Consider the following 24054-nt stretch of genomic DNA (forward strand, 5'->3'; position numbering starts at 1 on the left):
ACAACATGCATCAAAATACACTGACAGTGAGAGGATAAGAGTTTTATGAGTTAGTCACTATTAACTAGAAGTAGAATGTTTACTACAAATAAGACATGCATCTTGCAGCATACAGTTAATCCTATTTTAAAGACACAGTTTATGAAGTTAGTCATGTACATAACTCATAACAGATCAAACCATATTTCAGGATCTTAAGTCTTTACTTAGGCAAAACTCTTATATAAGCTTAGGATAGTTTTTACTCAGACAAAACTAAGACAGGGCTTTATGGTATGACTTCAGAATAGTTATTACAAAGCAGTCCATTTTTGTTAAAAAAAGCAAAATGGATTTAAGATATGACAGAAATAAAACAACCTCCCGCCCCTTTGCTATGCTTCTGTGTATGTGTTGGCAGAAAATGATTCCATTTGAAAAATAGAGACTGATCAATGGTCAAACAGACTTGATGGTGGGAGCCCTGGTATTGTGAGCAACAATGATGAGGCTTTTTATCCTCCGGGACAAAGCTTGAGTATTGGCTGCAGGAGAGAAGATGGGGGAAATGTTACAATAATGATTGTAATTACGATTTGCCATGATGTGGGTCCGAGGCATGTGAGCAAACAGATGTGCTTTGCAACCAGCAAAGAAAAGATTTCATAATAAAGGCGAAGCAGCCTTTGCATACTAATAATGGCAAGTGGAGGGCTCACAGTGAATGCAAAATATGTCTTCCAGGATGCTGAAGCAGGAGAGAGGCTGCTGGATAACATTGAAGCATAGAGAGCTCATGAGGACAATGTTTGACACTGATACAGCTATAGCTTGAACTCTTCTCTGCTGGCATCATTTAGTATAGCTCTTTAAGGATGTGCTGTTGATTCTCTGTAAGGTTTTTTGAGCAACTGTAGAGGAACTTGAGGCTGCAGAGAGAATGAGGGAAGAGCTGGAAGCCCAGGATGACTTTTTCAGACTTTTATACAAATCTAACTCTCCTCCTCTCCCTTGTTATTTTCAGTTGTATTATCCAATAGACTCCAGGGCAGAGTCTGCTCTTAGCTACGCTGATGAAGGTCTGGAATAATTGAAACTATGTCACTACTTCCATTAACACTTCAGCCTGAATTGTTAGAGTACGTTAAAGCTATAAACAACTGAAAATAGATGTTTATGATGGGTTAGGCAATCTTAACTAAACGGTCACTACCACGTCCTCCCATGACATATCCCTCTCTATTCATTTAGATACCTCTAAAGGGAACTTCCTCTAACTTTCCAAACCCATTTACCTCTGGCCTGAGAAGAGGCATAGAAAATTTCAGCCCTAAAGGAGAATTTTTCAGACAGTATCAGCATGGGGCAGTAGAGATTTATACGACATCCCAATGTAACCTTAATTATAATGGCAAGTACCAGGCAACCTTTTAAAAAGCTTTGATTTATTTAATTAAATAAATGATGATACTGGTCATGTTTTATGCATGTAAGCTCAACATACACATTTGTTTAAACTCAGTATGTCATACTCTTATTAGGCAAACTCAAATACAATAGCACCCAGCTAGCAAGCAGCGTTCTAAGATGAGTCACAACAGAACATTAAAGATGCAGTCTGAGCTGGGAGGTGAAGAAGGAAGGCAAAGGTCAGGGGAGCTAACAGAAATATTTAACACACACTGGCTGCTGACATTTATGAAATGAATGTACTTTGTATATAAGTATTGAACCATAAATATTGTATACTATATTGGCAAATTAACATAAAGGGCCTGATTCTGATCTCATGCTGGTGTTACCCTAGTGTAACTCCACTGAATTCTGTGGCATTGCTAGTGTTCAGTAAGATCAGAATCAGACCAGAGTATGTTTTTTTTGCACTCTAAAGAAATCCACAAAAGTTTCAAGAATGACAATGTATCCTCACAGTGCATTGATTGTAACCCTGCTTTATCTAGTGAGTGCTATTTGTCCCTTACAGCCTCCTAGGATGCAAGTTTAATAACAAAATATAACCATGTGCAGTACTGAGTAAGTCATTTGGTCTTTCCATATATACTGTTTTGAATTAATCTGATACCAAAACTTAGCTGCAAGCTACATCATTACAGCAATTATCCTCACTATGTATACACATTTGTTTTTTCCCCTGGAGTCTTTAGTGACCCAGGTAGTTACAAAGTTCTGTGCTAGGTACCTCTGCTAATTATTGACCTTTATAGCTCTAAGATTCAATCAGATACAATGTACCAAAAAAGTATACACAGGTACATGGCATAAAACCATAAAGAAATCATAACATCAGCATTTCATTTTTTGTTGTTTTTGTTTTGGGTATTTTTGGACAATCCCATAGAATGAAGGATATATGGAAAAAGCAAAGATTGCTTGGTTTCCTGGTTTTTCAGGTTCTGGAAGGCTTCAATCCAAGTCACCCTCCTATGTGGTGAGGTAATGTAGTCTCTCACACTGTGCCCAAGAGTACACCGTTATTGTACAGTTTCTCAAGAATCCTTTCTTTGGAGAGGGAGGTGAATGCAATGTGGCAGTTGTGGGTACTGATGTAAAGGAGGCTTGCTATCAGTCAGAAGTTTCTAAGGTTCCCATCTCCTTTGGAGCAACCAAACCATCCTATTCATTCCCTTTAACTTCAGTTTCACTATCAAGGTCCTTTTGCCTCTGATTTTTCTCTTGGTGTTGCATTTCCTGCTGGGGTATGTAGAAGGGCTCCTGCAATATTGGATTTTCCTTGCATTTGTCATCACAGTTTTAATGTGCTAAGCACCAGTGGGTGACAGCTAAGTAGCCCAATTTCAGTCATAGAATCATAGAATATTAGGATTGGAAGAGACCTCAGGAGGTCATCTAGTACAATTCCCTGTTCAAAGCAGGACCAACACCAACTAAATCATCCAGATCAGTCAGGTCAATGATATTGAATAACAGCCATTTATCTTCAGATTTGATGTCCAAATCTAGTTTTTTAGCTTCTTTAATTTCCCATGTGAAAGAAAAATATATATTTTGTTAGTGGTCAGTGTAATTTAAATATTTAAAGCTTATTCTAAAACTCGCCCTTGTGCAAGCAGTATGAGCGTGTATATACCTGTATACAGATGAACCATATACTCAATGGAATATAGATATGAAATCTACTGAGTACATGGTTCATCTGTGTAGGCATGTTATACACATACAGTAGAACTTCAGAGTTATGAATTGGCCAGTCAACAACACACCTCATTTGGAACCATAAGTACGCGCTCAGACAGCAGCAGAGACACCTCCCGCACGCGCATACACACACAAAGCAAATCTAGTACATTACTGTGTTAACTGTAAATTGCTAAAAAAAATAAAGGGAAAGTTTTAAAAAAAAATTGACAAGGTAAGGAGACTGTTTCTGTGCTTGTTTCATTTAAATTAATATGGGCAAAAGCAGCATTTTTCTTCTGCATAGTAAAGTTTCAAAGCTGTATTAAGTCAATGTTGAGTTGTAAACTTTTGAAAGAACAACCCTAACATTTTGTTCAGAGTTACAAACATTTCAGAGTTACCATTCCAGAGATGTTCATAACTCTGAGGTTCTACTGTATAAATCTGATGTAATACTCATGTTACTGTAAGTAGATGAAATTTCCACACTGCTCCCAATTGAATACACATATACTGTATATAGCCCAAACTCAATCCATTCTTGGAGTTTGACTTCATTGGCAACACAAAAAACCATAGCAAATAAAGCTAAGCTTTCTCCCCGAATCTGGCTGTTCTTAGGGTGTCTCCACAGTGCCTCTGACCATACCCAGCGGATATATTCCACACCTCTTGTATAGCTAGTCTGATGCTACATGGACACACCTGATTAAATCTCTGTCACTCAGCAAAATTACATCTATACGTTGGTCAAGCATGTGACATCAGGATACCTTTGTATACATGTATGTTTATGCAACCCTTCACTTACTTCTACTTTATGCTATATTTCTGTAGAACTATCTTATGAAAAAATAGTTGTTTTGGAAAAAACTTGATCTACTGTTAAACACCTTGGGATACAGTACACATTTCAGACCAAATATCAATTTGTGTGTAAATCTTAGCTGTCACAGGCTTCAACTTTATGTAATGTGTGGGTGATTTTTATCACTGCAATGGAAAATAAAAATCTGTGAACTATTAAAGTCATAGAGAAGCTCCCTCCCCACACAAAAATAGGTCAATTACTCACCCCTAATTAATGTTTAAATGGGAAACGTCCAGGGCTGGTAAGTCATCGAATTCTTATTGCTTTGAAATTTTTCAAAAGGTTTATCAAAAGATTTAAATTTTAGTCCCCAATATTAAAATCAGAGTGTATGAATGTTGCAATTTAGTATCAATGACCTTTCCTACTCTACATTAACAGTTATCCTTTCTTTGGACCGCATTTCTGACTGGTGGTCTTAGTTCTATCACCCATTACATTCCTTCACTGGTTTGGATACACACAAGCTATCCCCCAATCTCTAGGAATTAAGTTATTCTACAAATTCTGCCCTTTTAGGAGCTTACAATTTCATAGTTACTGCATAATTATCTGTTCTTTCACATTAGATAAGTGGTTAGTAAAGTTCTCCCCATCTACCCTCAGAAGCTATTCTTGAGTCCTTAAAGGCCTTCCACCAATATTTCTTTCACATACAAGGTTCCAGCTGGTGGCTTCTCCTTCCTGGATCATAAGCTATAGTGTTTTTGGTAAATGTTAGTTGACCTCTTATTACTCTTAGTCCAGTTTCCTCAAGAAAAGATGCTGGGAAAAATAATTGCCTCCTTTGAACAATTCAGTGAAATTAAATATAAACATTAGGCCCATTAATCTGTGATATACACCAGTTGGCGATGTCTGTCTCCTTGATTTCTTTACTTGCATTATATTATTATTTAGTGAAATAGCAGAGTGAAGTAAAGCAGCTGCATTACAGAGTTCTTGTTAACTTTTTCTTCTTAAATGTATATACCGATAGGGAACGAAGTAGGTTTCAAAAGAGGATTAGAGATGATAGAATTCAATTAGCCTCTAAAGCCTGAGGAGAAGTTGAAATACAAATATAAAAGAAAAATTATCGAAAGAGATGAAAAGGTTTCTGAAAGCTTCAAAATCAGCAGCTTTGATAGTTGGTCAGACCAATGTCATTGCAACATGAGAATTGCTTTCACTTTCTGATGTCAGTGATTTAGCACCAAAAGCACTAGACTTCCCATATTTTAGTAGGAATGATTTATTAGACTCGTCTATGACAGAAAAAGTAAGATGAGGGAAAGTGGTAAGATCTCATAAAACATCCCAGGCTGTCCAGAAGGTGCTCTATCTCTAAAATGCCCTCTCATACAGTACATCAAGTCTTCCGAGTCCACAGTGGACGAGATTTTATTACACATTACTCTACATGTAAGTCTCAATTCATTTCATCATCAAAATTTTAGAAGATTTCTACAATATTAAAAAAAAAGTCTGAATGTGGCATAAGTTATTTACAATCTCCAGTGTGGGATCGTATTTGTAAGATGGCAAATTCTGTACATTTTTATCATAAAATTAATTGTCTAATTTCTATTCCATTTTAATTACTTGCCCTATCCAGAGAGAACTCTGAGATGAAATATGGATCAGGAGTCCTTAAGACCTCAAGTTAAGAATTTTTTACTGTATGAAATTTCCCAGGTGTGGCTAAATCTTTTGTACACTTGGAGTCAAATAGACTGCTGCTGTCACAACCAGGATGTAGGTGGTCATACCTAGTGGTCGGAGCAAGAGTCGGGAGTCAGGTACCAGGAGGTCAGAGTCCCAGTAGGCCAAAGGGAAAACCAAGTGCCAGGCATCAGGAGGCAGGTAGGGTCAGAAGCCAGAATCTAGGGTGTCTCACAAGCATGGGCTGCAGCAGAGGCAGGCAGTTATATTGTTCCTCAGACAGCTCCCCTTCATGACTTCCTGGTTTATACATTGGTATTGGCCAATCAGGGACCTGTCTGAGGCCACCACTCCAGTCCTGCTGGATGGTACTTTCTGCTGAGCCCAGCTTCACAGCATCCTCCCACAGGAATCCAGCCTCACCCTCTTGTGGTGATGCAGAGGTATCAGTGGCCCTGTGGTAGCAGGTTCTAGCCCTACAGCTTCTAACTGCTGCCATGTGGAGATGTGTAATGTTGCATCTGACAAACGTGTAGGTTCATGTTTCAAAGCAAAGTTTGTATTTATTCTCTCATGTGGAAATGTATCTGTACTGTATTTATAACAAACTTCAAAATAATGGATCTGTGGAAGTGCCCCAGCTCTCAAGACCAAATTGGCCTGTGATGAAATTTCTTTGTATTGCTTTCACAGCTGGGGATTCACCTAGTGTGAGAGAATCCCTGGCTGGATAGAGTCAGCAGTGCCAGTTCTATGCCACATTCTCCCAGCAGCCCCTTGGGCAGACACATGGACAGATAATACTATGGCTTGCTGGGCAGATGTGAAGCATGGGGACTCTACATGGAACTATGTAGATTAGAAATGCCACTGATCCTGTATATGTTCTCCTAATAGTCTAGAAATTCCAGTAATTTCTACACTAGCAATTATTTCTTATATAAATAACAACGTTTAGACAGTAAGCATTAGATTGTCACTTAGGTACTGCCTTGAATAAGGGGTAGTATGAAGATACTCTGTCCCAGGGAAATGTGGGGAAGAACAATTCCTTCTAAGGTGCCAGGGGAGTTTTGAGCTTGTAACACCTTGTAGGATAGTGCAGCCTGCTTCCCCTGTATGCCTGACCTACCCTGAAGGCCAAGGCAAGGAGAAGCCATGAAAGAACACAAAGGGAGCAGTAGATGTGTGCTCCCAAGCATAGGGCCTGCAGTTGCCTCTAGTTCAGAGCCTGCAAATGACAGGGAGTTGTCACCATACATACACACACTAACTCCGGCAGTTGGTTAATTTTGTTCCCCACCTTCCCATGTGAATGTCCAATAGGCAAATATCCTTTTAAAACATCACTTCCCTCTTCCTCATCTGCTGTTCACTTATAGAATGCATTCTGGGTAAAATCACTTATGCAGATGAAGCAGCTCTGTGGTCATTCTCCCTGTTCACCGACAGGTGGGAGCAGAGAGCTCCCAGAGGGCTTCAGGTCACAGGGCTTACATGTGTTCTAGCAATATAAGGAGGATGAAGATTGAAATATTTACTATTTTCCTTGAGATCTTATTGAATCTGCTACTCCCAATTGCATTATTATTTATTTATAGGTAGGGTCCTACCAAACTCATGGTCCCTTTTGATCAGTTTCACAGCCAGAGGGTTTTAGAATTGGTCAATTTCACGTTTTCAGATGTTTACATCTGAAATTTCATGGTGTTGTAACTGAGATGGTTCCAACCTAAAAGGTACTCCGAGGTGGGTCTGATCTCCCTCCCCCTGCCCCCAGCCTTTCAGGGGAAGAACAAGTCCTGTCTCTCCCCAGCCTGGCGGCAACTTGCAGCTAGGAGCCCCCGGCTGGGGCACTCCCAGCAGCAAGGGGGAGATCAGATTTCATGAGGCAGGGCTAATTTCACAGTCCGTGACATGTTTTTTAGGGCCGTGAAATTGGTAGGGCCCTACTTATAGTGCCGATGGGCATATTGAGAATGAGACTCCATTGCGGTATGCATTTACTAATATCGAACAATAGACCATCTCTGCCCCTAAGATTTTACAATTAAAATAGACAAGACAGAGGGTAGGGGAAAGGGAAAGAACTTACAAATAGGCAGATGGTTTGGAAATATTACATTATTTCCACAATTATTTTTAGTTCTTTGAGTGGGGTTTAGTTAGGAGGGTATTCACTAAAACAGAAAGATAAGGAAAGGGAAAGGGGCCATAAAAGGGATTGACATGAGGGGAAATAAGGTAGGGGAGACCAGGAAAGGAAGTGTAAGAGACCTCAACTTACTTTGTTTGTTAAGAGAGGGTAAAGATTTCAAACAGGACAGACTTGGGGTTTTTTACTTTATCTCTTAAAAGGGAGTGTAGTATGGAGAGAAAGTGATGGGGTGGGACAGTCCTGGAAGCTTAAATATGCTCTTTCCCCATGCAAAAGATGCAACACAAGCCTGGTGGATTTTGATTGTCCACGTTCCAGAAGAGGCATAAGGTTAAAAACAAATGGTATCAATTAAAGAGAGGAGTTTTGGGTTTTTAATGCTGTCTGAAAAATATCTCTGCGCTTGCTGTCAGAAAAGGCCACTCTGGGTCAGGACTGGGTGTAATAAGGACAAATCATTGCTGTGTTTTCCTTATAATGCTTCTGGCTCTGAGAAAACTTGCTGTAGGTTATCCAGGCCTTTCACAGAGGGTCAGTAAATATTATTTAAAGACTAATGAGGCCTGCTTTGTTATAGCTGTCCAGTGTGGATGTTCCCAAATTATTTATGCACATCTGCTCCACCAGCTCTTGCCAGACATCAGGAACTTTGACAAATTAATACTGTACATTTGTGTATGTAGTATCTACACAGAGCACAACAAAAAAGCCATATAAGCAGTGTGAAGGGAAATTAAATTGCATCATACAATACAATCCCTTAGCCAGTATATTGTTAAATATTTACCAGTTGTGCCAAGAAAGCAAAGTATCAAAAAAGGGATGAATATTAGTCTGTGGAGTCAAGACTATAAATCTGAGATATTCTTTAGTATCCTACCATGCCAAATAGAACAACTTAAATTGTTAAAAATGTAAATGGGTTATTAATATTATAAAGGAAAGGCATTCAAACCATGCTTAAAATGGTTATTCCATTTAGGTCCATGATTGATATTACAAATTCCACAAAAAGCCAAAGTGTGACAGTGATACACGTTTGTACTTCTATGGCTATTTTGGAAATCTCTTCTACACAAGAGAGAGGCATTTTCCCCCTGTAGCTTTGCTTTCACTAAAGCTTATTGGAAATAACATGAAACCCTGTGGAAATTCTCATCTGTTTATCACTGATAATCTCTTTAGAGACTTTGAGTGGAGAAGAGAGAAAGAAACAGGTTTGCAGGCGTAGTGGAAAGCTCATTCTAGTAATGCAGAATTGCTTCCTCTTTTCAGGTCTGCTTATTTTGTCAGCACAGATGTTACTGACATGACTTCACACAACTTGGGAACCACCATTTTAAAACAAGTGAACAACTGGCAACTGCTACCACACTGAAATATCAGGAAATCACTGAGATATCTAAGATACCACAGCATAGCAGAGCTGATAGTGACCTTTTTATTAGTAATCTCTAAGCAATGTATCTGTTAGCAGAGATGTGTGTCCACAAAATTATACTACTCTATTTTATGTACAAAATATACCTATAGTTGCCCCTGTATATATAACATTGACTATAGATGGATCATAAATAGTAAATACCCTAATTTATTCACAAAGATGCTGCAACTCTTAGTACAAACTGCCAGTGTTCTCAGCCAACAAAAAAATAAGATTGCAAGAATCAGTGTTGTTCAACTCCAGTTTACTTTAACAGTCTCTTCAAACCAGAGCAACTGCTTTCCCCCCTATCCTTGGTGTGTGTCTGATCATGTGGCTTAGTTTCCAAGGACTTCAATCCGGATAGGTTCTATCTGACATGACAATACAATATGAACAGATATCATTTAATAGGATGCCAAAGCTCTCAACTCCTTGTTCACAGGGTTCTCTGTTATTAAAGACCATGAGCTCAATTCAGATCTGATGTAAGTAGGTGTGACTTAGCGGAAATAATCGAGGATGCACCCTCTTACACCATGTGTGAATTTAAACCAATGGTTGAATTCTCTTAGTAAGGACAGTGCAACTTCACTGACGTCAGTGGACTTTCACACCCCAATAATAACTCAAATATTGTTACTTAAACTCTTAGATATGAAGGTACAATTATCCTAGTGTCCTAACTCACTTAGCAGTTAACTCAGCTTGTTCGTGAGTTGAGATTGCCTTCAGTAATTAATATAAGCAGGCTAAAGATGGGCAACACCTGAAGATTTTCCAACCCTCTGTCTGTTCTGTTGGGTTTGTGAAATAAATCTGAGTTCACAAACCTTTGCAAAATATAGTTCACAGCAGTGTTCCTCCCTCCCCGTCCCCTACCACAATTCACATTTTATAAATTAATGATTTTTTCTAGCTAAACAAAAGCTTGAGCTAAGTATTCTCAAAAGACCTCATCAGCCACATGATCTTTGGGAAGTTCATGGAACTGTTTCCTCAAGACTATACTGAGAACATAAAGGGAAAACTCACATAGCTATAATGCTGACTATTAACTATAAAGGGCACAAATAGCAACACCATCAGCCTTCTTTCCTTTTGGCCAGTCAATTCTCAATGCCATGGGCAGTGCATACCATCTTGCTTGCTGCATTACTATTGGATGGAAATTGCAATTCGTCATTCCCTTCCATTGTCTTCCATGGGAGTCGATCAGGCCCAGAGTGTGTCAGTTACTCACTGTCCCTCACTAACAGTGGCCAAGCCCTTGGTCACGTTGTCATAATCCAAATCCTGGCAAATTACAGTAGGAGAGAAGAAATCCTGAAATAAAAGATAAGCAAAATATTCACTTGCCTTGACAGCATAGACAGCCCTGCTAAGCAGGCTCTCAACCTCTCTTTCACAGTATAGTTTAGATAGCTGAGCAATTGCACATGGCAAGATCAAACCGCTGGTTATCTCTGTGTCAAGTTGTAGAATGTCTCCCTCACCTGAATGGGTTTTGTATCTCCAGGAAGGAAGAGAGAGAAAAAGAGAGTGAGTGTGAGTGACCAGAGCTCCTTTTACATTTTTACAGAAGTTGAAGCAATGTGTTCCCTATAAAGTCCTTGTATTCATTATTGAGGCAGTAGGATACATGGAAGAGAATGGCAAAAAAGTTTGAATCCAATTCAGATGACTTTCTACGTTTTACTGTCTCAGTCCACCTCCCAAAATTAGATATAGATATTAGGTTATATCCTCTTCCACTACCCCACAAATAGCCTTAGCGATTCCAAATAATACTTTGATGGACCTTTTGTTAGCAGCTACACACTGATCTTTCCAGCCCAATGGTAACTGTGGTGTTTGAAAGAAAAGCCACAGCAGAAGCCAAAAGGAAAACATGCCACAGAGGAGGTTTAAAGGAGAAACCTATTTTATCAAATGATAATCTGAGCATTCAACAAAAGATCAGCTCCTGGGGCTGGGTATAGACTGGGGCTAGCTGCAGACACACAAAAATCAGTGTGATCCCTCTCGTCCATTCCCAGGCTTTCCTTTGACCCGGAAAGTCTCTCCCATTCTCTGGGATTTCAAATGTGTGAACTTATCTCAGGAAAAACAGCATGTACATCTAGTCCTCAGACTTTCCCAGTTGTTGCAGGAAACTTGGCCAGTTGTTCCATCTACAGTGGAGATAAACTCAGGCTACAGACTATTCTTCTTCCCCTCAGGGAAGCCCTATTGCTCTTTCACTGTCTTCCAGCCCTACTGTAGTTCTCAGGGCTCTAGGATCCAGTCCTTCCTAGGACTACAAGAGACCTCCTCCTTCTACCATGGCACATAGCCTCCCTTCTTCCACCTCTGCTTATTTCATCCCTTCAGACTTGACACTTATGACAGATGTTGCACAGCAGCGCCAACTGCAGCACCACTCTGCAGAGAAGACTATTAACCCTTTCCTATCCCAGCCCAGTGTGTGATTTGAATATCCCATCACACACAATCATCCTCATGAGCAAGTGTAATGACCTGTGCTCACTGCAAGTGCACCCATTTGTCTTACACTGCAATATTACAGAGGTTTTCATCTTCGGTGCACCCTGCAAGCTGGTTGTCTTTGCATGCCACTCAGCCCTCTGGCTGAGAAGTGGTTAGTTCAAACCCCTTCAGGGGTAACCAAATGTCTAGGTGTAGTCCTGAAGAATCAATTTAATCTTCTGGGCTATCTGTTCAACCCTTTCCTGGGGTTTCACTGCATTTCCCCAGCTCTGGTTCTGAGCACTGTCCTGCCCAATGAAAGTCCTGCTGAGGCCTCTACACTCCAACAATCTCTAGCACTTCAGCCCTTCACAGGAGCCAGCCTTCCTGTCTGCTTCCAGGTGAAGTGAATGTGACTAACTGGGTCTTTTTAACCCTTTCTTGATCATTACTGGAGGTGGAGGAGATTTCACCCCATCGCAGCAAGCCATGGGCCCATCTGGTAAATGCTATATTACTTCCTTCCTAGAAGAGGAATTCCACATTGTGGTGAGCCACTCTATGTTGAGCTTCACTTGGAAAGAGTAGTGTATGATTACATGCCATGACATTATTTGGGAGCTAAGGGAAAGAAGCTAGTAGATGGCTGAGGAACATTCTGGATATTAAAAAGGAGGGCTGAACAAGCTGGTGGAGCAATGATATTGAACAGTTAGAGCATATTTTCCAGGGTCTTATTGAACCACAGAATCGTAGAAGACTAGGGTTGGAAGAGACCTCAGCAGGTCATCTAGTCCAACCCCCTGCTCAGAGCAGGATTAACCCCAACTAAATCATTCCAGTCAGGGCTTTGTCAAGCCAGGCCTTAAAAACCTCTAAGGATGGAGATTCCACCACCTCCCTAGGTAACCCATTCCAGTGCTTCACCACCCTCTTAGTAAAATTGTTTTTTCCTAACATCCAACCTAGACCTCCCCCACTGCAACTTGAGACCATTGCTCCTTGTTCTGTCACTGCCACCACTGAGAATAGCCTAGCTCCATTCTCTTTGGAACCCCCCTTCAGGTAGTTGAAGGCTGTTATCAAATCCCCCTTCACTCTTCTTTTCTGCACACTAAATAAGCCCAGTTCCCTCAGCCTCTTCTCATATGTCATGTGCCCCAGCCCCCTAATCATTTTCGTTGCCCTCTGCTGGACTCTCTCCAATTTGTCCATGTCCTTTCTGTAGTGGGGGCCCCAAAACTGGACACAATACTCCAGATGTGGCCTCACCAGTGCCAAATAGAGGGGAATAATCACTTCCCTTGATCTGCTGGCAATGCTCCTACTAATGCAGCCCAATATGCCGTTATCCTTCTTGGCAACAAGGGTACACTGTTGACTCATATCCAGCTTCTAGTCCACTGTAATCCCCAGGTCCTTTTCTGTAGAACTGCCACTTAGCCAGTCGGTTCCCAGCCTGTAGCGGTGCATGGGATTCTTCCATCCTAAGTGCAGGACTCTGCACTTGTCCTTGTTGAACCTCAGATTTTTTTTGGACCAATCCTCCAATTTGTCTAGGTCACTCTGGACCCTATCCCTACCCTCCAGCATATCTACCTATCCTCCAAGCTTAGTGTCATCTGCAAACTTGCTGAGGGTGCAATCCACTCCATCATCCAGATCATTAATGAAGATGTTGAACAAAACTGGACCCAGGACCGACCCCTGGGACACTCCACTTGATACCGTCTGCCAACTAAACATTGAGCCGTTGATCACTACCCCTTGAGCCCGACGATCTAGCCAGCTTTCTATCTACCTGATAGTCCACTCATCCAATTCATACTTTTTTAACTTGCCGGCAAGAATACTGTGGGAGATCAAAAGCTTTGCTAAAGTCAAGGTATATCACATCCACCTCTTTCCCCATATCCACAAAGCCAGTTATCTCATCATAGAAGGCAATCAGGTTAGTCAGGCATGACTTGCCCTTGGTGAATTCATGTTGACTGTTCCTGATGACTTTCCTCTCCTCTAAGTGCTTCAGAATTGATTCCTTGAGACCCGCTCCATGATTTTTCCAGGGACTAAGGTGAAGCTGAGTGGCCTGTAGTTCCCCAGATCCTCCTCCTTCCCTTTTTTTAAAGATGGGCACTACATTAGCCTTTTTCCAGTCATCCGGGACCTCCCCCGATTGCCATGAGTTTTCAAAGATAATGGCCAATGGCTCTGCAATCACATCCGCCAACTCCTTTAGCACCCTCGGATGCAGCGCATCTGGACCCATGGACTTGTGCTCATCCAGTTTTTCTAAATAGTCCCGAACCACTTCTTTCTCCACAGAGGGCTGGTCACCTCCTCCCCATACTGTGCTGCCCAGTGCAGCAGTCTGGGAGCTGACCTTGTTTTTTGAAGACAGAGACAAAAAAATCAGAGTACATTAGCTTTCCCCCAACTTGAAGCACAGGAATACCAAGATGAGAGCTGCCCTGACAGTTGAGAAGCAAGTGGCAATAGCCCTGTGGAAGCTTGCAACACCTGACTGCTACCGGTCAGTCGGGAATCAATTTGGAGTGGGCAAATCTACTGTGGGGACTGCTGTGATTCAAGTAGCCAATGCAATCACTGATGTTCTGCTATCAAGGGTAGTGACTCTGGGAAATGTGCAGGTCATAGTGGATGGCTTTGCTGCAATGGGTTTCCCTAACTGTGGTGGGGCGATAGACGGAACGCATATCCCTATCTTGGCACTGGACCACCTTGCCAACCAGTGCATAAACCGCAAGGGGTTCTTCTCAATGGTGCTGCAAGCACTGGTGGATCACAAGGGGTGTTTCACCGACATCAACGTGGGATGGCCAGAAAAGGTGCATGATGCTCGCATCTTCAGGAACTCCGGGCTGTTTGAGCAGCTGCAAGAAGGGACTTACTTCCCAGACCAGAAAATTACTGTTGGGGATGTTGAAATGCCAATAGTTATCCTTGGAGACCCAGCCTACCCCTCGCTCCCATGGCTCATGAATCCATACACAGGCAGCCTGGATAGTAGTAAGGAGCAGTTCAACTATAGGCTGAGCAAGTGCAGAATGGTGGTAGAATGTGCCTTTGGATGTTTAAAAGCTCACTGGTGCTGTTTGGTGGCTAGGTTAGACCTCAGCGCAACCAACATTCCCATTGTTATTACTGCTTGCTGTCTGCTCCATAATATCTGTGAGAGTAAGGGGGAGATGTTTATGGCGGGGTGGGAGGTTGAGGCAAATCGCCTGGCTGCCAATTTTGAATATCCAGACACCAAGGTGATTAGAAGAGCACAGGTAGGCGCGCTGCGCGTCAGATACGCTTTGAAAACCAGTTTCATGACTGGCCAGGCTACGGTGTGACAGTTGTGTGTTTCTCCTTGATGAAAACCCACCCCCTTTGTTGATTATAACTCCCTGTAAGCCAACCACCCTCCCCCCTTCGATCACAGCTGGCAAAGGAAATAAAGTCACTATTGTTTTGAAACCCAGGTGAACTGTCAGGCTAGAGGGAGGTTACTAGTGAAGTTCCTCAGGGATCGGTTTTGGGACCAATCTTATTTAATCTTTTTATTACTGACCTTGGCACAAAAAGTGGGAATGTGCTAATAAAATTTGCAGATGACACAAAGCTGGGAGGTATTGCCAATACAGAGAAGGACTGGAATATCATACAGGAAGATCTGGATGACCTTGTAAACTGGAGTAATAGTAATAGGATGAAATTTAATAGTGAAAGTGCAAGGTCATGCATTTAGGGATTAATAACAAGAATTATTGTTAAGCTGGGGATGCATCCGTTGGAAGTAACAAAAGAGGAGAAGGACCTTGGAGTATTGGTTGATCACAGGATGACTATGAGCCACCAATGTGATATGGCTGTGAAAAAAGCTAATGTGGTCTTGGGATGCATCAGGTGAGGTATTTCCAGTAGAGATAAGGAGGTGTTAGTACCGTTATACAAGGCACTGGTGAGACCTCATCTGGAATACTGTGTGCAGTTTTGGTCTCCCATGTTTAAGAAGGATGAATTCAAACTGGAACAGGTACACAGAAGGGCTACTAGGATGATCTGAGGAATGGAAAACATGTTTTATGAAAGAGTCAAAGAGCTTGGCTTGTTTAGCCTAACCAAAAGAAGGCTGAGGGGAGATATGATTGCATTCTATAAATAGATTAGAGGGCTAAATACCAGAGAGGGAGAGGAATTATTTAAGTTCAGTACCAATGTGGACATCAGACCCTGGTGACTTGAAGACATCTAATTGGTCTAAGTAATTTTTAACTTGTTCTTTCCCTATTTTAGCCTTTTCACTGGTATTCACTATGTTAGACGTCCAATCACCACCAACCTTCTTGGTGAAAACCGAAACAAAGAAGTCTTTAAGCACCTCTGCAATTTCCACATTTTCTGTTATTATTTCCCACCCCCCCTCATTGAGTAACGGGCCTACCCTGTCTTTGGTCTTCCTCCTGCTTCTAATGTATTTGTAGAATGTTTTCTTGTTACCCTTTATGTCTCTAGCTAGTTTGATCTTGTTTTGTGCCTTGGCCTTTCTAATTTTGTTCCTACATACTTGTGTTATTTGTTTATATTCATCCTTTGAAACCTTGTTTCCACTTTTTGTAGGACTCTTTTGATTTTTAGTTCATTGAAGATCTCCTGGTTAAGCCAGAGTGGTCTCTTGCCATACTTCCTATCTTTCCTATGCAGTGGGATAGTTTGCTCTTGTGCCCTTAATAATGTCTCTTTGAAAAACTGCCAACTGTCTTCAATTGTTTTTCCCCTTAGTCTTGCTTCCCACGGGATCTTACCTACCAACTCCCTGAGTTTGCTAAAGTCCACCTTCTTGAAATCCACTGTCTTTATTTTGCTGTTCTCCCTCCTACCATTCCTTAGAATCATGAACTCTTATCATTTCATGATCACTTTCACACAAACTGCCTTCCACTTCCAAATTCTCAACCAGTCCCTCCCTATTTGTCAAAATCAAATCTAGAACAGCCTCTCCCCTAGTAGCTTTCTCCACCTTCTGAAATAAAAAATTGTCTCCAATACATTCCAAGAACTTATTGGATAATCTGTGCCCTGCTGTGTTATTTTCCCAACAGATGTCAGAGTAGTTGAAGTCTCCCATCACCACCAAGTCCTGTGCTTTGGGTGATTTTGTCAGTTGTTTAAAAAAAAGCCTCATCCACCTCTTCTTCCTGGTTAGGTGGTCTGTAGTAGACCCCTATCATGACATCACACTTGTTTTTTACCCCTTTTATCCTTACCCAGAGACTTTCAACAAGTCTGTCTCCTATTTCCATCTCAATCTCAGTCCAAGTGTATACTTTTTTAATATACAAAGCAACACCTCCTCCCTTTTTTCCCTGCCTGTTCTTCCTGAGCAAGTGTACCCTTCTATACCAATATTCCAGTCATGTGTATTATCCTACCAGGTCTCTGTGATGCCAACTATGTCATAGTTGTGTTTATTTACCAGCATTTCAAGTTCTTCATGCTTATTCCCCATACTTGTCGCATTAGTATACAGACATCTAAGATACGGATTGCTGATTATGGCCCCACTAGTCATACCAAGACTGAAGGCAATAAACAGAGATGGGTTGTCAACTCAAACTTGGCAGCATTGAGCTACAATCAGCATGAAAAAAGAGGGATCTTTCTACAGACAAAAATTGGAATTCTTTACAGTCATTTTAACTCCCGCTTCTGTCTGAGAAATGAAACCAAAAATAATGGGGATTGTTTTGTCTTGGTTATTGTCCCTTATGACTCAACTTCTAGTCACTTTATTCATGAATTCTAGTAGCAATAACTTACTTCTGCCTTTACCAATTGTTCTTTCTATTTAGATCCATAATTAACATTTAAGAGAAGCATTTGTACACAATAAGTACCGTGATGGCTTTTAATAGTTATTGTATGCTCTGCTTGTGTGTACATTAATCTTGTTTAATATTCTGTAAATACATAGACACAAGTGTAGGTGTTTCCGATTCCTATTACATGCTACATATGGAGCACATTTAAAATTACAACTGTATATAGCTCTGTGTCAATCTCCCTCTCATGAAATTTTGGTCTGTAATTTTAGCTGATCCTCCTCTTTGAGGTTCTGACTGTCACACATCTCTCATTGAAGTCAGTAGGCCAAATGCCTCTCAATTTACTCACATAAAGAGACTGACTGTATTCATGGATGATTGATGTGGGATTCATGTGCAGTGGTCCAGACTTTGTAGGGCAGCGGTTGCTGGGTTAGCTTTCTCTTACAGGGGGTATTCCTCAAAGGATGTCACAAACAGTAGGCATTGCTGTTGGAGCCATTTCCTCCTGCCCCTAACCAACCAATTTCTAATCCCAGAACCAGATGCCTGCAGAGCGGGGCTTGGAGAAGGGTAGGACAATACGACACAGCTTGCACTCCCCCTTATTCTCTAGATGTAGGTCCTCTCTGCTCTTGGAAGTAGAGGGACAATCTGACCCATACTGATCTAGTTGAACTGGAAAAATAACACATTTTAGATAAATGATAGAGGATTTCCATGGAAGCTGCTTTCACTCCTAACAGTGTTGATTAGGAATGTGACTACAAGAACTGATGCAACTTACCTTGATATAACAATATTTTGTTGTCTCTACTCTGGCATAAAGGAGGCAGCCAAATTGAATGAAGTAGGTGGAAGTGTCCCATGGAAGAATTTGCCTCACTGTGTTTTTCTGATTCTTTATCTGTCACTCTTAATGCTAATGTGAATTTTAAATTGAAGCAGCCAATTCCTCCCTTCTCCCTCTTACCATTTACAGTCATGTTAATTCCTAATCAAGGTTAGTACAGGACCTTGGTCTGATCCAGCCAACCTTGCTCATGCAAGTACTTCCACTGACTTTAGCAGGATTCTGCTTGTATGAGAGAGGCTCATTCACATCTGTAAGGACTGCATTAGGCCCTAAGGAGCAAAAACTAAGAGCTGTTTTCCTCTGCCAAAGCAGGTGACGAAGCATCCTGTGCAATAACAGAATGACTTCACTGAGAGAACTCGCAAGATTTTGCAAGATTGGGCCATTATTTGCAACAGTTGTAGTATAAGACACAATAAATGGGTGAAAACAAGGCCTTGTTCTCACTGTTCCAATCATAGCCCTGCATGTCTGCGTAGCTTTCTGTTCCCTTTACACTTCATGGGAGTATTTAACTGAACTCACATTAGTTTTTACACTGTTGCTAAATCAGACAGAGGAACTTATCCAAATGCTCAGGGCTCAAACAACAGCCTCATAAACACTTAGGCTCCTCTTAAGACCTTAAGGAATATAGAGGGCCTTGAACAGCCCTTTATAAACCCCCCTATTATGGCTTTTTATATTTCTATACAGTACATCTTGTTTAATTAAAGCACATTCAAATACTGCACTGTAAATTAATTCTCAGTTCAGTTGGCTAGCAGATGGTGCCTGAATAGGGTTGCCAACTTTCTACCCACACAAAACCAAACATCGTGCCCCAACCCTCCTCCGAGGCCCTGCCCCTTCTCCAAGGCCCCGCCTCCACTCACTCCATTCCCCCCCCCCCCGTCTCTCGCTCTCCCCATCGTCACTCACTCACTTATTTTCACCGGGCTAGCTCAGGGGGTTGGGGTGTGGGACAGGGTGAGGGCTCTGGTTGGGGGTGCAGCTCTGGGGTGGGGCCAGAAATGAGGGGTTCAGGGTGCAGGAGGGAGCTCCAGGCTGGGGGTGCAGACTGTGGGGTGGGTCTGGGGCTGAGGGGTTTGAGGTGTAGGAGGGTGGTCCAGGCTGGGACCGAGGGGTTTGGAGGGTGGGAGGGGGAATCAGGGCTGGGGCAGGGGCACGGGTGTGGGGAGATGAGGGCTCTGGCATAGGGCTGGGAATGAGGGATTTGGGGTGCAGGAGGGGGCACTGGGCTGGGGCAGAGGGTTAAGGTAGAGGGGGTGTGAGGGTTCCAGCTGGTGTTGCAGACTCTGGGATGGGGCTGAGGGTTTGGGCTGTAGGAGGGTGCTCCAGGATGGGATCGAGGGGATCACAGGGCGGAAGGGGGAGCAGGGCTGGGGCAGGGTGTTTGGGCACAAGAGGGAGTCAGGGTGCAGGCTCCAGGCGGTGTTTACCTCAGGCAGCTCCTGGAAGCAGTGGCATGTCCCCCCTCTGGTTCCTCAGGCACCACCCCCGCAGCTCCCCCTGGCTGCGGTTCCCGGCCAATGGAAGCTCTGAAGCCAGCGCTGGGGGCGGGGGTAGCGTGCCAAGGCCGCTGGCTGCAGGGCCGGCTCTAGGTTTTTTGCCGACCCAAGCAAAACAAAACAAAACAAACTTCCAAGAGCACAACTGCCAAAGCAAAAAAAAAAAAAAAAAAAAAAACCCACCTCCCAGAATGCCGCCTCTGGAATTGTGCCACCCCAAGCACATGCTTGGTTTGCTGGTGCCTAGAGCCAGTCCTGGCTGGCTTTCCCCAAGCCTGGGAGCTGGAGGGGGGACATGCCGCTACTTCCGGGAGCTGCATGGAACCAGAGTAGGCAGGGAGCCTGCCTTAGCCCTGCTGTGCCGCTGACCGGACTTTTGCTGGCCCAGTCAGCGATGCTGATCGGAGCCGCCAGGGTCCCTTTTCAGCCAGGCGTTCTGGTCGAAAACCGGACACCTGCCAACCCTATGCCTGAAGCATCGTAGCATGAACTGCCAAGCCTTCAGTGAGCCACTGGGGACCTAGTTATGCACCCATTGAGGTCAATAGAAAAACTCCCATTAGCCTCAATGGCAGCAGAACTCGGTTGTAATGAAACATTATTCCATGATTATTGTAAATGAACTAATGTAGAGGTTGTGTTGCTTGTTCAGTGTTTTTATTTTCTTTACGATTGCTATGCAATAGTTACTTTCGAGGGAACCGAAAGGGTTTATTTTCATTTTAAATGTTATTCTTAATAATGTACTACTTAGATAGTGAAACCATATTAGCCTAAAGACCCCATAACTGAAAATCTCTTTCTCACCACACACATCTGCTCACCCCTCTGAAGATTTTGGATGTCCTGCAAACCTTCATGTAAATGGGGTTGTACAATAGTGTTTTCATAGTAATACAAATTGTAATATGTTACAAATATTAACTAATTATCCCTTACATCGTCCTGTGAAGAAGGTAGGCAAGTATATATTATCCCCATTTATAAATGGGGGGAAACCGGCCAAAAGGTTAAGTGACTTGCCAAAGGCCACAGAAGGAGTCAATGTCACAGCTAGGTTTAGAACTCGGGAAGTCCTGTCTCCTAGTCCTCTGAGAGCCCATCCTTCCCCACTTTCAGATATTGCTCAGAGATGGCATGTTAAACAAATGTAAGGGTAGCTGTTAAAAATAAAAATAATAACACCATATTCTTGAAAGCAAGAAAATCACCAGGATTGTTAGTTTACAGCTGTAGTTTGGTGGCAAACAAAAAGGGGCATGAAGAGGTAAGTGTTTTGCTTTCACTGTGGACAGGGTACAGTATTCAGATGGCAACATACTAGGTAGTGGAGCCAGCCACCCTCTCTATTGCTTCCAAATAGATTCCAGTGGCACACACCAATTGTAGCAAACGTCTCAGAACATCAAGTGGATAATGCCCTCATCTTGTTCACCCAGGTTGATTGATCACTGTAGTTTGCAATTTCCCCTTTTGGAGGGCATAATTTCATGACAGTGAATCTTACTCTTTAGGCCTGTTTTAGGGTTGAAGTGTTACTTTTTTAATGTTAATTTTTAAATTAGATCATGTCCTGAGTGTCGCTTCTATAACTTCCACAAAATTGACACACTCCAGTCATTTTGAATTGATTTGCATTCCACTGGGCATGCCCAGAGTCACAAACACTCTCAGAGTGAAGTACTGCTAAAATTTAAGTACTTCTGTAAATGGAAATTGCTCAGGAAAGTCCCACAATCCTGATCTCTTCCCAGCTAAAGGGCCTTTAGACATTATAAATTTTTGAACAAGTTTAATTATGCCTGTTCTGAATGACTAGAACTCGTATTCATTGTTATTTCTAATTACATATACTAAGGTCAGTGCAAAATGACCATTATAAAGTTACTGTATGTTTATTTGATCTTTAGGAGTACAGCTACCTGTAGAATTGATAGAGCCTATACTAATAGGATTACAATTTTATAAACATATAACTTTCTAACAATTGAAATATTCTTTAGTTTGACTTCTTAGTCTCACCTTTCCCCTACTTTGGCAGCCATCATTTTAGCAGTTCAAGCATCCCAACGTACTCTAAAGGGAAGGCTGAAGATTTACTGAAGACTTGTAAAGTGAAATCCTGACCCAACTGACATCAGTAAGAGTTTTGCCAATGGGGCCAGGATTTTACCTCTAAGCTTCTTTACCTACTTGGCATTCTCCAAAGGGACCTATTCTACTAATCTCTGTCAGGGAAGATGCTTCAGGGCTGCTGTATGTTTTTATGTCCATCTTATGTCTATGACAGGTACAACCAACTTATCCAGTTTTATTTTGTTTGATAGGTTATTTAGGATTGTAATGTTTAATTACCACTAATCTTTCTTTTAAAATCAAACACAGTAACTATCCTTGCATATGCCTATGAATTGTGCTTTCCTTTATAGCAATGTATTCAAGAGTCTGCTCCACACTAGGAAACTGACTTGCTGAAATCCATGTTCAATACTCGTTCTCCCTGAGTCAAAACTGAAAGCAGTTTAAATGCTAGTGAAAGCTATGTTCACAAAGCATGATTTCACTATGTCACTGTCCAGTCTGGACTGCTGAACAGCTGAAAACTAAGGATTCTGGGATAACTAATTTTAATTCCCACCGGTAGGGATACCATTTCCTCCATATAATGTTGATGACTGTTGTATTTTTTTTCTTCAAATTTATTTAGTTTCTTATTTGATAGAAAATTCTGTTTTAGGACAAATTCTTCTTTAGACATACATCTGAGTGTAGGGGACTTAAAAACAGCTGCTAAGAAACATTCACCTGTATCTGTGAATCTGTACTGTATCTAGACAGTATTTGGTCCTGCCATGCGGGCAGGGGACTGGACTCGATGACCTCTCGAGGTCCCTTCCAGTCCTAGAATCTATGAATCTGCATGCTTGGGAGCATCTCACAAAGGGATATTAAACTGGGAAAAATAAACATAAGAATCCATTTGGCTCAGTGATGCAGTTACTTTCCAGTTCATGACACAATGAAAGCATCAAACAAGTGTAAACAGAGTCTGAATGAGCTCTCCCCTGACATCTAGAGGTGAGCTGTGGAAAAGGACTTGATCTTGTTTGCATGGGCACATCCACCCTGCCTAGGTGCTCAGCATGATGGGATTGCTTGCCCAAATGATCACTTGTGGCTGGTGTTGGATCCCCAGTCTCCTTGTTATTGGGCCAGGAGTAATAAGGGGTTGTTATCCTTGTTGTGTGAATCCAGGGCAGCAGAACTGTACCTGGCATACCCTGGTGGAGGGACTCACCCTCAACTGAATGGCATGCGCTAGGCAGGGAACATGGGTTCAAAAGCCCAATAAGTGGAGAGAGGGTTGGTACAGGTACTTGTACCTGGTGGTGTAGGTACTGTTTAAGGGTCCTAGACACCATGTCACCCTTCCTCTCCCCACAGTATAATAAAAGTGCTAATTTAGACTCAGTTGAAAGTCTTGTTACACACTGAAGAGCTGAAATCACTCATACTTTTAAGACAGTGTCTCTGGTGCAAGAGACTGCCCAGTGTGCAGTAGCAATGAGACTTCCCCACTAACAGCTGAAATCACTAAGAGCTGTGTTAAGTGATGGATGCTGCAGACATCTTGGTGAGTGGCCAGCAGGGCCCCACAGAGAGGAGCAGCAACTGGCTGCTGGGGCGATGAGCGAGTGTCTGAGCAGCAGAGCATGTAAGGTGCCTCCTTATTCTCAACCCCCCCCCCGACCCTGGGTGGAAAGAGGTGAACTCTGCAGATGACTCTCTGAACTCTGGGGCTGCATTGACCAAGGACAGCAACTGGAGTGGGGTGCAGAGAAGGGACAGGCACATTAAAGGGACTTTTTTATTGCTGACTTAAGAACGTGAGGGGAAAAGGACACTGCCCAACTTGCTCGGGTGGGTCTTTTGCTCAGGGTTTATGTTTATGAACCCCAGTTACAATGTTTTACCAAATTAATGCTGAGTTAAAAGTTTTTGCTACACTGAGGCTAGATCCACACTACCCACCTGATTCAGCGGGTAGAGATCGATCTTCTGGGATCGATTTATCGCGTCTCATCTGGACGCAATAAATCGATCCCAGAAGTGTTCCCCCATCGACTGCGGAACTCCTGCTCGCCGAGAG

This window comes from Emys orbicularis, chromosome 5 (genome assembly GCF_028017835.1).
Source record: "Emys orbicularis isolate rEmyOrb1 chromosome 5, rEmyOrb1.hap1, whole genome shotgun sequence".
In the NCBI taxonomy this organism is placed as follows: Eukaryota; Metazoa; Chordata; order Testudines; family Emydidae; genus Emys; species Emys orbicularis.